General features: G+C 42.3%; 1 protein-coding gene across 1 annotated transcript in view; it reads right to left on the bottom strand.

Moving 5' to 3' along the window:
* The window catches only part of OTOGL (otogelin like), a 1,067,300-nt gene that overhangs the window by 951,509 nt on the left and 99,774 nt on the right, over window positions 1-16,017 (bottom strand). The gene's annotated exons all lie outside the window — the stretch shown is intronic.

Raw genomic sequence — 16,017 nt, 5'->3', positions numbered from 1 at the left:
TATAGGCTACATCTTCAGCAGAAGTGGTAATGATATTAAAATGCAAAGAGCTAGAACACTATACATAGCAACATATCACAGTATAAAATAATTACCACCAATGTACAAATACAATCATTACTGAAGTGTGAATATCCTCATTCCATGGGTGTTCAGAATATTTCACAAATTACTGCCATTACTCTATGGAAAGCATTGTGCTTGTGATGAGCCAGAACATACTTTGAGGTCTACAGTCCATCAAGAATTCAGGAATAACGACGAGTATGCCAAGAATAGGCAGCATTATGTAAATAAAAACAGGGTCCTATTGACCTATACAACAGTTAGGCAGTGCCAGATGGGCTGCTTTGGCAGTTCAGTGTGTGGGTCGTTTGTTTGGCTGTTTGTTGGCAGTTTATGGTCTGCGGGGTCAGTTTCACTGTAGATTTCTCTGATATTAAAACTAACATTGCCTGCAGCAAGCTCATGTCCATGCAGTCTTCCATACTTTGCAAAACACTTTTACAGCGTTTTTTTACAAGTTCAAAACTGCTCCAATTTGCAAACCTGGGACACATTTTTAGCTTTCTAATTCATTAATGGGGGCCGCTCGCAGCCGTTTCAGAAGTGCTGACACCCTCTCTGTCTGTTTGATTATCTGGCAGGGGGGTGCCTTGGATTGACTTTTGGCTCACACACTGCTCCGCCGAATCAGGCTGAAGAAGAAGAGGAGAACTACACCGTGAGGCAGCGGGCCTGCGAGGACCAGAACGCAGTGCGCGTCATTGGACGCAGGTGGTCCTCTTCCCGCTCACCACCCTACCCTCTCTACTTAGCCACGCCTCCACCAGCGAACCGGGGGACGCGCACGGGCGGTGCCGGGCGAAGCCCGGGCCATGGGCGAGCCCGTCTACGCCCGGACAAGGCAGGGCTGGGCCATCCCCTTTGGATTCAACATCCGGGACTAAAGGGCAGTAAGAGGTCTTGTATTTGTCTTGTTTTTGTTTCGTTTCTGGAAATGGAACATGGTTTTTCGTGGGTGAACGTGTCATACCGGTTATAGCAACAATACTCTATGCCCCATTTGTGAATTAACAACTTTGGCATATTTTGACTATCACCTACACAATGACTACTAAACTCGGTAAGGCAAAGAAAACCCAGGCGGGGGGGTTTGTTGGAGGGACATTGGATGCTTTTTTAACTAAGGCTGTCTCGACACTAGAGCATGAAATCTCAGTGGTCGAAAGCCGTTTATTGTTAGAGTTTCAACAAAACAAACGCTCATCTCTGGGTTTAATAATAATGATAACCTCCCCCCCATAACAAATAATACCTCCAATAGTATAGACCTAGACCAGACGTTAACTAGGTCTTCTACTGTCGATATTAGACTTAAAGTTTTGGGTTTGCCAGCTAGCTCAGAGTTCACTAGAAACTTTCTCGAATAGACAAGGAGGAGTTGAACCTCCCTGGATAGACAAGAAGGGATTTAGTTTCTGACAACCATAGAACATGACAACTTTGCTCTCCCCTAATCAAGAGTGTATCTCTAGAGTCGTGTGAAAACAAAAGACAACTTATTTTACTCAGTCAGTACGTGCATTCTTAGTTTCACCAGATTGTAGAGAAAAGGAAGAGACGGGCGTGTTCAATAAAAGATGTTATTTATTGATCAGTCTCTCTTCTCGTACAAGAGAAATGAATCGATATTATTGCAATACTTATGGTTAAGTAAAGTGCATACAATAAAAGCAGAAGTATAAAATAATACTGTAAAAACATTTATATGGTTTCTAAGCCATATGGTGGTTTAAAATGGATAAAATAGATACATACATATAAACATTTGACTAATCGTACTCAACTGGTGTTTCTAACCACGCCTACCCCGGTGTACCTGACCTAAGCCTAATACGTGGGCGGGGATAGAAAGTAGTAGTTTAAGTTAAGTTTGTTTTGCCAAGTGACTGATTCAAGAATTCTCTGCAAGGGGTTATTCAGTTCCGTACCTGAGGTCTAGGATGGATGAGGGATAGTATCTCTCGTCTGAGGTCTCGATATTCCAAGCTGCCTGCGAGGGCTGCTCGGAAGCGCCGGAGCTGGATTCCTCGGCAGGAGAAAGGCAGCGTCTCGTTCTCAGCGCGTCAGGAAGGCGGGGCAGCTAGTGGGCTTCGCTCTCTGCTGGGCTTCGGCAAGTCTCGCTGCTCCGATCTCGTCACCACCGCGTGTGTTTGCTTAAGGCAATATCGGTAATATTTATACCTGTAAGGTGCCGAGATTGACGTAAGGATGGACATAGATACGTCAATAAGGATGTCATACGAGCTGGTCGTTAGCGCATTCTTTTACTGAAGTTCTCGGTGAAATCAAAACAATGGCCGCAGGGTTTTTCCCAGGTTATCATAGGTTTGATTTGTTTTGAGAACTCCGTATGCCTTATCAGGGGCTGGAGGAATATTGCTTGCCTAATTAGATGGCAAGCGTTATGACCTAATCAGATAACGCGCTCCTGTGCCGTGGTCTGGCGTAATCAGATAACGGTTTCTGCATCATGGGATGGCTGCTAGTTAACTCGTTAACCAGAATAGGGTCAGGAATAGGGGGATCGATACAGAACCTACAGGAATACATCACACCCACTCCACGCTAAATATGGCCATATTTACGAATCTAGGCATAGTAAAACATACTGTAGATTATCGTGTATACCTTACCACCCCAAAATACACATAATGCATTTTGAAATTATGTAACATACGGGGAAAAAAATAGTCATATGTACTCTATGCACTCAAGCAGTAGAATAATGCTAAAATAATCACGCATATGTATACATTATTAGTAATTGAATATTAGAATTACACATGAAATGGCTCTTAATACAGAAGAAAAGTTCGAGACCACTTCATCACAGTTCAAAAATATTTATAAACATACCAGCGGGCAGCTAATGTCTATGAAGTTTCTAAAAATAGAAATTAGTTCTCTAAGAATAGTTCTCCCTTTAAGCAGAAGAAAAGTGTCCCGTAAAATGTAACAAAAATATTTTGGGGCTGCTAAAAAATTGCTGTCCGTGAACTGGAGGAAAAGTCGATCTTGCTACTTTATTATTAAAGTTGAAGGCCAAATTCAAGGTGTCGGGAACGCCGTGTGCTAGCTTGTTCAAGAGTCATTATTTCTGCTCTGGTGAGAACATCATATCGTTGAGACTGCTGAAAAAGCTGTCAACAGCTTCCTGTGATAGTTCCACTAATTCGGAAAAGGATGTAACCATGCATTCATGTGCATGATTGTCTCCATTGACGTTTTGATTAGTATTGCTGACAGAAGGTTGTACCTGATCGATGCTGCTTTCATCTTGATCTTCACTACCCCTCAATCGTAGTGGTGAAGTTTCCACGAATGCCGTCATCAGGATTGGCAGCCGTTGAGGGCAGCACAATGCATGAGCCTTTACCGGACCCAACAATGTTTCTGCATCCATTGGCGCATCCGATTGTAGCGTCAGACAGGTGTCCAACACGCATTCTTCTCCGCACAGCATGCACCTTAATACAGGTAAAACACATCTTTGCCATATCGGTCGAAATGAAAGAAACCAAGTCATGTTCAGGTCTCTAAGCCGGGTTAGTCCCAGGATTTTTGATATCCGGTCCCGGTATCCAATGGCTCGGATTGTTTCTTCCCTTGTCGCAGGTGTTTTGTCTGTGACATGGTTTGCCATAACGAAATATAAGGACTAAGAATAGGATTCCTGCAATTAGTCCCAAAATGAGGGGAACTCCTCCAAAAATCGAATGGACGAAGTCTGGAAAAATACCCAGTATGGCTTTAAATGGTGTTAATGCCATCGAAAATACAGTCTTAAATACATTTGAGACTCCACTGGTATCAGAAATATTTAAGATTTCATTCAGGATTTCTGCGAAATGTATGGGGGAATTAGTTGATAACAATGAGTGAATCTCTGCAGTCGTCCTTGCGACTAGGAGATCATACGTTTCTTTTGATGACGTGAGCCTGGTCGGCGTCTGAAGAAGCACTGTTTTCATTCTGCTTAAAGTATCAACTCGAATAGAAGTAATTTTCAAGTGAGGCCATGCCCTTGCCTCCCTGTCTGTAAATGAACTGGGGAACAATAAGCGTCCACAGCACATGACCTTCGCAGTCGTACTAACGAGATAAGGAACGCCGGGCAGTAGACTACAACATCTGCGATCCACAATTAGAAAGTAACTCCCGTTATAGAGTCTTTTAAAGAATGGTTCTATCTCTGTTGCAGGTGTGCCTAGCTGGTGACAGAAAAGGTTATTTGAGTTCCCTTCACAGGCTCCATGCAAACTAATTCCATTACACAGAAGTGTACCGCTTAGTGACATCGTACAATTATTGCCACTAAGAAACACTTTCTGTCCTTTATTACTGACACATGCATGTGAATAGGGCAAGTTCCATGTTGTCTTAATGTACCCTTTTCCCAATTTTTCGTACATGCCAGCCTGTATATATTTTTGGCAGTATTGAAACCTGAAAGTAGATATCGGAATATTAATTATCCCATGTATTATCCATTCAATGACAGGTCGTTCTGACATTGTCAATGGTAATCTCTCGAGTTTCTCAATGCTCAGGATTGTATAATCAGCACCCTTTGTTGTGTTGATTAAACGCCAAGGCACATAGCCTGAACGCAGATTTTGTAACGTCCAGCCAAGCTGTACAATAGAACGCAATTGAGACTGACCGTGTTGTAATAACAGTAAGTCTTGCGATATTATGTCGATTGCTGATGACACAATGCTGTCCAATGAAAAGATTCTGGAGGACAGAGTCATTAACCCATTGTCCACTACAGAAAGCGATTTTTCCAAATTAATACGGTCAATTTCCCGTATACTTTCTGCTGTCTCAATTTGAGTTATCTTCCAGGCCTCGTTGTAAGCTGCATATATAGAGGCTGCTATGAAGCGTTTTTGACGCTGTTTGCGTGGTCCCATAATGAAATCACGCAAGTCAGCACCATCAGTAAGTAAAGTTAGGTGTTGCTTAATTTCTGTCAGTGTGGAAGTTTTTAGCCATTGAAGGCAGAGTTTGCCCACACTGTAGGTGGTGATTATCCCTGGGTGTTGTCTTTGGGAATGTCTAGGGTCTGGCCTGGTCAATTTGAACCCCTGTGTTTTGTTCAGGAATCTGTCTTGACAGTTATTAGTATCTGTTGGCCAGATCAACCATTGTTTCCAATCAGGATTTGTTCTGTTTTGGTTTAATACATAGTTTACGTCTATCTCTTCATCTGCAGAGTTATTGCTGTTCATTGTTGGTTTTGGAATAGACGGTTTATTTAAGTCTTTGATTTTGGCTAATCCAAGACAGGTAGTTTGTTGAATAGTTTCATTCAAGAATATAATTTGTTCTGGGATCATGCAGGCTCTAAACAATGATTCTATACCTTGTACTTGCCATTCTTTTGTACCCCAAACACTTTTCACTTCAACATTTTTGTCCCAATAATCAAAACCAAATGTATTCATTTGTTCAAAAAATGAGTCCGAATATATCAATTTTGTGTTTGTAAGCATGGTTTTTGTTCCTGTCTTATTTGACAATTTGAAATAAAATGTTTCAGCATTACTTGTATTGAACCCTGAAAAGTATGAATATTTGTCATAAAAGGTTCTTGAGCTTCCTTTTGGAGGGGTTGCACAATGTTCCCATTGATTATAATTTAAAACATTTCTAGGTTGTGCTGATTTATGTAAAAAATGGTTACCATAGTGGTTGTAGCAGTACATACTATCATAATTAGATGAACCCTGCAAATAATCATGTTTGGTAAATTTAGCAGACATCACTAGATCAGACATCATGTTATTAATACTTTCAAAGTCCCAATCATCAGCAAATGAGTTTGGTTTTACAAAGTCACTCAACGAGATCTTGATTTGGTGTGGATATTTGAGGATTTCTACCGGACCATACATTTCATAGTCAGTATTGTCCCATGCTACCCCACCCGGTATAGGATTGGCTGTGAAATTGACTGAAGAAAGTTCTCTTTTCTTGACGTGTGAAGACGTGTGTGGCTTGAGGATCAAGTTGATTTTCTGGCTTGCTGTGTCCATTTTAGCATATTTTCCCTCAATGAAGCGTCCCAAACATAGTATCATGATGAGCCAAAGTATCAGGATAAATACACCAAAGGACACCCAAAATTCAATCCACGGAGAAATCAGATAGGTTTCTTTCAGCTGTTTCAAAAGTTCCTTAGCTTTATCTTTAAAAGTTTTTGTTGATGGCTGTGTCTTTGATTCACTTAGATCTTCAGAAGAATCTTCAAAGTTGATGAAGTAGCCGGATGCCGTTCTGTCTATTGTTCCAATTGCTTCAGGATTAATGTTTCTTGCAGCTTCAGCATATTCATTTGTTACTTCATTGTAGGTTGGTGTGTCTCTACTAAATGTTTTTATTTGGGTTTTCAGAGGTGTGAGTTCCATTGCATTGTTGCATAGTCCTTGTCGTTGTTCTGTAGGCGTTTCGAATGTGATTAGCCTTTTAGTTAGCACCTCTGTACTTGTAGCAAACCTTGGTGTTCTACTACTTATCGGGAGTCCACTTGGCCTACTGTTTGTTATCGGCCACATGATTGTGGTTTTACCAGGTCGATGGATACAACTCGGTTCTCCTTTTTACCAGCAAGCGGCGGTAGTACAACTGATCTTGTCCCGTTGATGGACAAGACAGGAACTGCTTTTCTGTAAGAAGGCCCAAATTCCTTCTTTACCGCGATCTTTTCTCTGACTAGATCCCCGACTTTTGGAATCCAGACAGGTCTTGCTGGGACAGGTGGTGGTTCTTCAGTGGTTGTTGGCTGCTGTTTCAACTTTATGTTGCTCAGGTCTTTTCTTGTTTCGTTTAAGTCCTGTAAAATAGCCAAACGATCTTTGATATCAAAGCTTTTTTCTTTTACCACTGAAGTCTGACTGTCAAGATCTAAGACTAGCATCCTAGTTCCAAACAGTAATTCGTACGGACTGAATCCCCTCAGAGAATTTCTTGGCAAGTTGTTTAGACTACGTTGGACACTTATTAGATGTTTGACCCACCCAGCTCCCGAACCTAATACCTTTGCTGTTATAGATTGCTTTATGTCACGGTTTTTTCTTTCAACAATTCCGTTTCCCTCGGGATGAAATGGACAAGAATACCGCAATGTAACGCCCATGCTGACCATGGCCTCCTTATAAGCTCTAGAGCTAAAAGCAGGACCCTGGTCCGAATGCAGCATGCCAATTGCGTATGTGCCGATAAAGACTCGCAAATCTTTTATAACAGTTCTGGCGTCAGCCGTTCGCTGGGGCCACATCCATATGAATCTCGTGCATGAATCCACTGTGACCAAGATATATTTATAGTTACCATCCCTTTGTAAGGGACCACAGTGGTCCAGGTAAACACAGGCTAATGGTTTATCCGAGATTAGAAGGGGCGTCTGTGCTGGTCGTCTCACTGTTGATACTTTCATTTTTTGACATATTTCACATTCTAGAACATAGTTCCTGGTTTGTCTTCTCATTTGTGGCCACTAGTATCTCTGTTTTAATAACGATACTGTGGCTGAGACGCCAGCATGTACAGAAGCAAGTCCTTCGTGTGCCGCTATGATGAGTCCTAACCTATGTTCCATGTTTGGAATTACTCTATCCCCCACTCCAGGGATTCGAGCAAATGGAACGTTATTTGCATCAGTTATGTATGAGTACTTCACTGGAAAGCCTTTCGGGAGTGTTTCTATCGCATCTTTTACTGTAGCGCTGACAGCTTGTAATATATCGCTGTCTATTTTTGTTTTTGACCGAGTGATGGCAGCTACGGAAGCCGTTTGCACAGCTGCCTTCGCGGCCTCATCAGCCAATGAATTCCCTGCAACGTGAACGCCATCACGTTGATGACTCAGTGTATGTATCACGTGAGTCTTTGGTAGTTCCTTTTGTAAAAGAACTACTTGTTCCCAAAGCATTTTATGCTTGATTGTGCCTCCTTTTGCATCCTTAAAACCATTCTGAAGCCAGATCTGTAAGTATTCATTGTAAGACTGAACGCAATAATACGAATCACACACTATGAGTGTGGGGAATTCTCGATCGGTATTTTCAAGCGCCATCTTGAATGCTAGTAGTTCTGCTCGCTGAGCTGTACAATCTCCTAGAGATTGTGTTTTAGTGACCGCTGGTTTGAATTTCCCATCATGCCAGCGACCTTTTACAATCGCACACGCAGCACTGTAAGCTTGTTTACCTCCTACTGCGGGTTGTGCTGATCCGTCTGTATATATTATACAGCTGTAATGTTCTAGAGGCAGAATTTCGGTCGGCGTCGGACATTCGAATTCATATTGGAGAAACTCTTGTGTTTTTAAGTTAGGATCAAATTCGTATGCCACGTCTGTTGCAGCAAGAGAATTAGCCCATTGTATCCATCTCGGATGGAGCGCTTTAGCATTCGGTATGCTTGCTTTTGTTACAGCCTCTAGGGCTGGTATCGGTGTAACGATTATTATTCGTTTACCTTGTGAAAGGGCTCGTTCTTTTGCTATAGCTGTCTGTGTTGCAGTAAGAATTTTTTCCGTTGGGCTAAATTTCATTTCAGCTTTAGTGTACAAGTGCGATTTGAATGCAATTGGTACCTTTTCTCCCTCATTCGAGGTCAGGTATGTGAATCCGCATCTTCCTGGGATGACTCGAATCACAAGGTTGCGTGTGTTATCACGTGTTTCTAATTTTGTTTTAATTAACATATCTGTATGTAAGGATCTCAGAATTTCTGTGTGTTTTTGAGTCCAATTTGATTTTTTTAAATCTGGTTTTATTAGATCATAAAGGGGTTTGACCCTTTCTGCGTAATTTGCAATGTATGTTCTTCCGAAATTTAGGAAGCCTAGAATTGACTGTAGGTTTTTTAGTGTTCTAGGTGCTTGGAGTACGGCACATTTCTCTAGGAAATTGTCAGCCAGGCTTTTGCCTTCACTTGATAATTCATATCCTAAGAACAGGACTGTTAGATGGGCAATTCTAGATTTTTTAAAGTTGAATTTGTAACCCTCTGCTGCGAACCCAAGTATTATGGTGTTCACTCTCTTCAAGTGAGTATCCAAGTCATCATCTGTTAGGTATATGTCATCGACATAAGATAATGCTTCGTCATCATATGTTTGTAGTAACTCTGTTACCCTCTCTGAGAATACTCCTGGGCTGTTCTTGTACCCCTGGGGTAACCGACAGAATTCTTTTTGAGCGCCATTTATTGAGAACGCTGATAAGTATCTGCTCTCTGGTGCTATATTTTGACAAAAGAATCCATTAGAGATGTCTAATGTTGTTTTATATTTTTTGCGCACTATGTTATTCATTAGTGCAGCACTATGCGAGTTTTGTACTGCAAAAGTTTTGCAACACGAGTTAAGGTGTCTGTAATCCAAAACTAGACGATATGAATTGTCTGGTTTGGAGACAGGAAACAAAGGGTTGTTCATTTGTGAGGTGCAAGTTTCAATCACCCCCTGGTATTCTAGTGGATCTAGTATTTCTTTTACCTGTTTTTTAGCTTCTTGCTTGATTGGATACTGCCTTTGTGCAGTAGGTTGTGATTTTAACTGGATTTTGTGAGGAGGAGAGTCCTCATCCCATCCTACATGATTTTTATATAAAGCAGGAGCCTGAGCTACTGCCCACTTTCTTGCAAGTGTATATTTTTTATGAATTGGAATATGATTTGAGAAGGCAGGCATAATTATTTCTTCGCCATGTGGGCACTCCCTGACGAACTCTGGTGGCCAATCTTTTTCAGCTAGAAGGATGTCATAGCCCTTGGAGAGATTATCCCAAAAAAGGCCCCTTATTTTTCTAGTCTTATCCCCTTCTATACGTAAAGTTATTTCATATATTTTGTGAGGTTTGCTAACTCTGGTGTCTGCAGTTTCCACCTGAATGTATTCATTCGTGTCCACTGTCTCCAGATGATTCATAAGGACTTTGCGTGCTATGCTCACTTCTGCTGCGCTGTCTAGCATTGTCTGAGCCCACTCTCCGTTTTTCAGCTGTGTCCTCAGTATTCTCGGCATTGTTGAATACTTTAATACTGGCTACCTTCTTTTTTGGAAACTGTAATTTTTTATTTGGATGAGCAGGTTCCTTGTCTTTGGACTTGGCGTGCCCTTCCCTGGTTTCCGATCGTCCTCTTCTTTCCGATTTCTGCGAGGAAGTCTGAAAAGATTGAGAGGGACGTGTATCAAAATCTTGATATCTATCAGGTTTCTTTATGTTATCCCTATTTCTAAGGTTGTATTTTTTCACAGAGGGCTCCCTTTGGGGAGACTTGGGTCCTTGGTCCGGAGATCTTTCTCTCCGACGAGGAGACCTTCCTCTGGACTGGAATCTCTTTTCTTTTAGATTGGATTGTTTGTTTCCATCCCAGTTCTTCTTTTGACTGTTTAGATTATTTTTAATAAATATTTTTTCAGGACTTTCATTTAGTTGGGGTTTCACTGGTATTCCGCCCAAACTATCTCTACCTAGTTCTTCATAGGATTTTTCTATAATTCTGGCAATTTCAGCTGGTTGGTCTGCTATATCTGTCTCTTTTAACCTCTGGCGGATCGCCACATTCGCTGCTTCTCCTTTTATGTTGGCTAGTAATATTGCCGAGACGTTCTTGAAGTCTTTTAGTAATTTCATACCAAGAGTTAAAGCGGGTTCTGGACCGTATTCGTCTTGAATTTGTTTTAGCACATCTGGTATTACGAACATGGATGGAACTCCATGTGTTTTTGTGTAAATGGAAGCAAAGACTGTACCCCAAGTGTCACAGTCCTCCACGTGTGGTGCGATTCCCATTGGAAGACAGATAGTCAGAATCCTGTGTTTATCCACAGGGGTGGTGTCTGGAAACACCGCCTCTATTTGGGTGATTTTTTGTGCTAACCAGAATGGTATTTGTTCCCGTTTAGCTGGTACTTTACCTAGGCAGGACTGTATGTTCTGTGGTGTAATTTTATTTGTGTTCCCCTGATGTGGGGTCAGCTGTGGAATTTTAACTACAGGTTGGATGGTTGAAGTCCGCATTACATATTGGACTAGTATTTTAATTAATTGTTTTAGTTGGACTAAAACATCTGCTGCAGACATTCTTTCGATGTCTGGATGTGGTGTGTATCCGGCTAGGACCGGCCACATTGCTCCTGGTCTACCTAGTGGACCGAGCCTGGTGATGTGGTTATTATGTTTTAGGGCGCCATTAAACAAGAGCAGATGCTCTTGGAATTTGAGTGGTACTTCCACTTCCTCGAAAGGAGTGTAGGTATCCGGTGGTTCCTCTGTTTTATAACAGTGGAACTCCTTTGTTACAGCATTTGCTGCTGGAAAGTTTATCCATGAATAGAATACCTCTGTCTGCCGATATTCGTGTGCCTCAATTACGAATATGACTGTACCACCTCTTGGTGTCAGTCCATTTTCTATAAGTTTTAACGTTATAGATCTTCTTATGTTGACCGGGATGAGTATTATATCCGGGTCTGCTTCTTGCATAGTATTATCAGCTGCTATTACTTCAGCTGCTACTCTAGCTCTCTCTCTTTCATCATCACTGTCTGGCATTTTACTGTCAGGATGGTTATTCTGTTTGTTTGCAGATCAGGTTTCTTGTGGAAACAAAGATGAGATGCACAATATTTTGGAACAGTGTATCCTTCAACGTTGATTGAACCAAGAACCATACATAGGAGTTCCCTCCTGCGAGGTTTGGCGGATTTTACCTCTCACCCACTCCAGACGTCTTTGGAGTATTATGGGAAAAAGGGGTCTGAGTGAAAAAGCACGACTGAGTTACTCTAAGGTCTTGCGTTAGTTTTATCGCCTATCCAAACACGTTGGGCGCCATGTAGTGTAGTTCCTATTATCCCAATAGGCTCTGCGCATTGGAATAATACCTCCAATAGTATAGACCTAGACCAGACGTTAACTAGGTCTTCTACTGTCGATATTAGACTTAAAGTTTTGGGTTTGCCAGCTAGCTCAGAGTTCACTAGAAACTTTCTCGAATAGACAAGGAGGAGTTGAACCTCCCTGGATAGACAAGAAGGGATTTAGTTTCTGACAACCATAGAACATGACAACTTTGCTCTCCCCTAATCAAGAGTGTATCTCTAGAGTCGTGTGAAAACAAAAGACAACTTATTTTACTCAGTCAGTACGTGCATTCTTAGTTTCACCAGATTGTAGAGAAAAGGAAGAGACGGGCGTGTTCAATAAAAGATGTTATTTATTGATCAGACTCTCTTCTCGTACAAGAGAAATGAATCGATATTATTGCAATACTTATGGTTAAGTAAAGTGCATACAATAAAAGCAGAAGTATAAAATAATACTGTAAAAACATTTATATGGTTTCTAAGCCATATGGTGGTTTAAAATGGATAAAATAGATACATACATATAAACATTTGACTAATCGTACTCAACTGGTGTTTCTAACCACGCCTACCCCGGTGTACCTGACCTAAGCCTAATACGTGGGCGGGGATAGAAAGTAGTAGTTTAAGTTTAGTTTGTTTTGCCAAGTGACTGATTCAAGAATTCTCTGCAAGGGGTTATTCAGTTCCGTACCTGAGGTCTAGGATGGATGAGGGATAGTATCTCTCGTCTGAGGTCTCGATATTCCAAGCTGCCTGCGAGGGCTGCTCGGAAGCGCCGGAGCTGGATTTCTCGGCAGGAGAAAGGCAGCGTCTCGTTCTCAGCGCGTCAGGAAGGCGGGGCAGCTAGTGGGCTTCGCTCTCTGCTGGGCTTCGGCAAGTCTCGCTGCTCCGATCTCGTCACCACCGCGTGTGTTTGCTTAAGGCAATATCGGTAATATTTATACCTGTAAGGTGCCGAGATTGACGTAAGGATGGATATAGATACGTCAATAAGGATGTCATACGAGCTGGTCGTTAGCGCATTCTTTTACTGAAGTTCTCGGTGAAATCAAAACAATGGCCGCAGGGTTTTTCCCAGGTTGTCATAGGTTTGATTTGTTTTGAGAACTCCGTATGCCTTATCAGGGGCTGGAGGAATATTGCTTGCCTAATTAGATGGCAAGCGTTATGACCTAATCAGATAACGCGCTCCTGTGCCGTGGTCTGGCGTAATCAGATAACGGTTTCTGCATCATGGGATGGCTGCTAGTTAACTCGTTAACCAGAATAGGGTCAGGAATAGGGGGATCGATACAGAACCTATAGGAATACATCACAATCTAGTTAGATCCTTACTTCTTCCATTATTTGAGAGGGTAAAAAGGATGGGAGACCATCTGAATACCTTAGAGGAAGTAACCATATTAAATACTAAACTTTTAAAGGATCTAGCAGCCCATAAACCTAATCAAACGTGCGGTGGGCTGAAGCCCAACACCAATCCTACCATAGGGGATACTCCATCCTGCTCTAAAAAGCCTAGTAAGGTGGCTGAGAAAGAAGTAACTGGGGCCAAGGAGATAAGGGGTAGAGGACCAGCCAGCCACACTCCTAAAGCACAACCACTCATTAATGATGTAACCTCCGACAAGACCCCCCCCCTTAGATAAGGCCACAAAAAGAATAGTATGTCACATAGACTTGCCTCCAGAGGCGGCCCCATACATCATAGTGCTTACGGGGGTCCCAGAGCTCACAGAAGGGAAGAGGGAAGGCTACTTAGAATTAAAGAACAAAGTAGTCCACTGGCTCAGACACAATAGGCCACTCCCCCCCAACATAGATGGAGAAATAGCGCACGTGAGAAGACTAGCTTGGGTGGGACAGAGACCCAAAGACATTAATGGGGACGTAATTAATATTAATTTGAGAGATCGGAGGGTGGTAACCCATATCGCTGATTGGTATCTGGAGCGGGGGAGGTAGAGGCATATCGTCTCGAGTCCTGAGCTACTTTTATCCTCAGTCTTTGATGACTCCTTATGGACCCCGTGTTTTTCTACTAAATCTAAACATACTGCCCACGCTCCTCATCCTATGAACATAAACCAACAGAGACTTACTTATCCTGTATCCAGGCACGTAGAAAGGCCCATTAACCACCGGGGTGACAGTATACAGCAACTCCCTCACACCCTTTATTGGCCAAATCCTTTGGCTAACCGTTATACCGTTTTTTCGGGGTTGGATGATCTAGATTGACATCTGAATACTGTTTCGGCGGAGTATCCATTAAAATCTGTTACTCCGCCGCCCACAGTGTAACGGTGTCAAATCAGCAAATGAGGAATGTAACGCTGAAGTTGGAAGGGGACTCAAAGTACTTAAACGACGTTGCCGGGAGAAGGCAGTAGCAGTTAGACACCAATAGGGAGTGACTCCAGCGGTTGATATGCTCATGGCGCCACAATTTTTATTAGAACCTCAGGCCCCAACGGCCCCTTTTTCACTTAAGGGAGACAGAGAAAGCCTTACCCGAGAGACCATACGCCTTAAGCGGATGGATTCTACCCACAGCCTTCTCTCGTGGAACGTCGCTGGTTTGGCAAGTAAAGTGTCCCAGCAACCCTGGTTAGACTTTGTCACTGAACACAGTATAATCTGCTTTCAGTAAACCTGGTCAATATAGGAACTACATATAATAGGGTTCCAATCGTACAGGGACGAAACAGAGGGGGTTTGAGCACATATGTCTCCACAACAGATGGGACATTAAAGTACTCAAGTTTCTGACCACCGATTTCTATCACATCCTGATGATTAATTGGGGCCATTTAAACAATATGATCATAGTAAATTTTTACAATAATGTGCCACCTCACATGATAGAGATCATAATTAATAAGCTCTTGTCTACCTTAACTACTCTAAAGGATCAGTCCCTAGGAGAGAAGGTTATGATCTAGGTGGGGGATTTCAACTGTACTATCTGCCCTCACTGCTCCACGGGCATTTGCAGCCTAACTGAGCATAGGGAAGTTAGTCCCACTCACTTCACCCACACGAAACTTGGCAGTACCCTTAATAATGTCCTCTTTCATTTTAATTTGTCCTTTGTAAATGAGCTATGTAGTCCGAGTATTTTGTTCCAGCCAACTTTTATTGACATCACACTAATATCCACAGCCCATGCTGGGTTAATAGTAACTTGGGAAACGGGTCAGGCCCTGTTTAGCGACCACTACCCTTTATCCTTTACACTAAAAATCAAAGGGCACAGACGAACCGTAGTGGATAATTCACTTTATATACCAAAGATTAAATTGGCATCTAAAAATGGCTATACAATTAAATTGGACAAGGTGGAGCCACTAGGTTTTCTGAGAAAATTACTCTCGATATCTTTTGAAGATATGTCCACTTGCCTGGCACAAGATGAGGACCCAGAAAAAGTTATGGCCTCCTTTTCTAAAATACAAGTTACCGCAAAAACCTTACTGACCAGAGAACACCGGCTGAGCCAAATAAAGCTCACAGGTGGTTTGACCGCAAGTTTACTAAAGCATTAACAGCCCTTAAAAAGATTCTGCAGGCAATACCAAGAAACCCTGAGCTTATTCGGCAAGCCAGAAAGACGTATTTAAAGACGATTAGGACCAGAAAAGCCACACTGAAGAGAGAAGCTTGGATGGCCTTAAAAGAGGCATCACATAGTAGAGATAACACGGCCTTTTGGTAGGTGGTAAATGCCCCCTACTTACAAAGCCAAGAGGCTGATTTTATAGATATAGCGATAACTGGGGATACCTGGGTGACTCATTTTAAACATCTTTATGATAGAGCCACTCCCGGCGACACCGTGAATGCCCCAGCGACAGGACGGCTAGTCTTAACGACTCTAACCAGCCTAGCCCATTTCCCCTTGACATAACTTTTAGCTGCCAGGAGGTGACCAAAGCTATAAAAGATAGTCCATCGAGCAAGGCACCGAGCCCGGACGGTGTCCCGATCGACGTTTATAAGGCAGAGTTAGACCTTTGGGCCCCCATGATTACGAACGTGTTAAACAAGGCTAATCAACATGG

This window comes from Lissotriton helveticus, chromosome 1_1, assembly GCF_964261635.1.
Source record: "Lissotriton helveticus chromosome 1_1, aLisHel1.1, whole genome shotgun sequence".
Lineage (NCBI taxonomy): Eukaryota > Metazoa > Chordata > Amphibia > Caudata > Salamandridae > Lissotriton > Lissotriton helveticus.
Note: the sequence above shows the minus strand (reverse complement) of the source record. Positions and strands in the feature narration are given on the sequence as shown.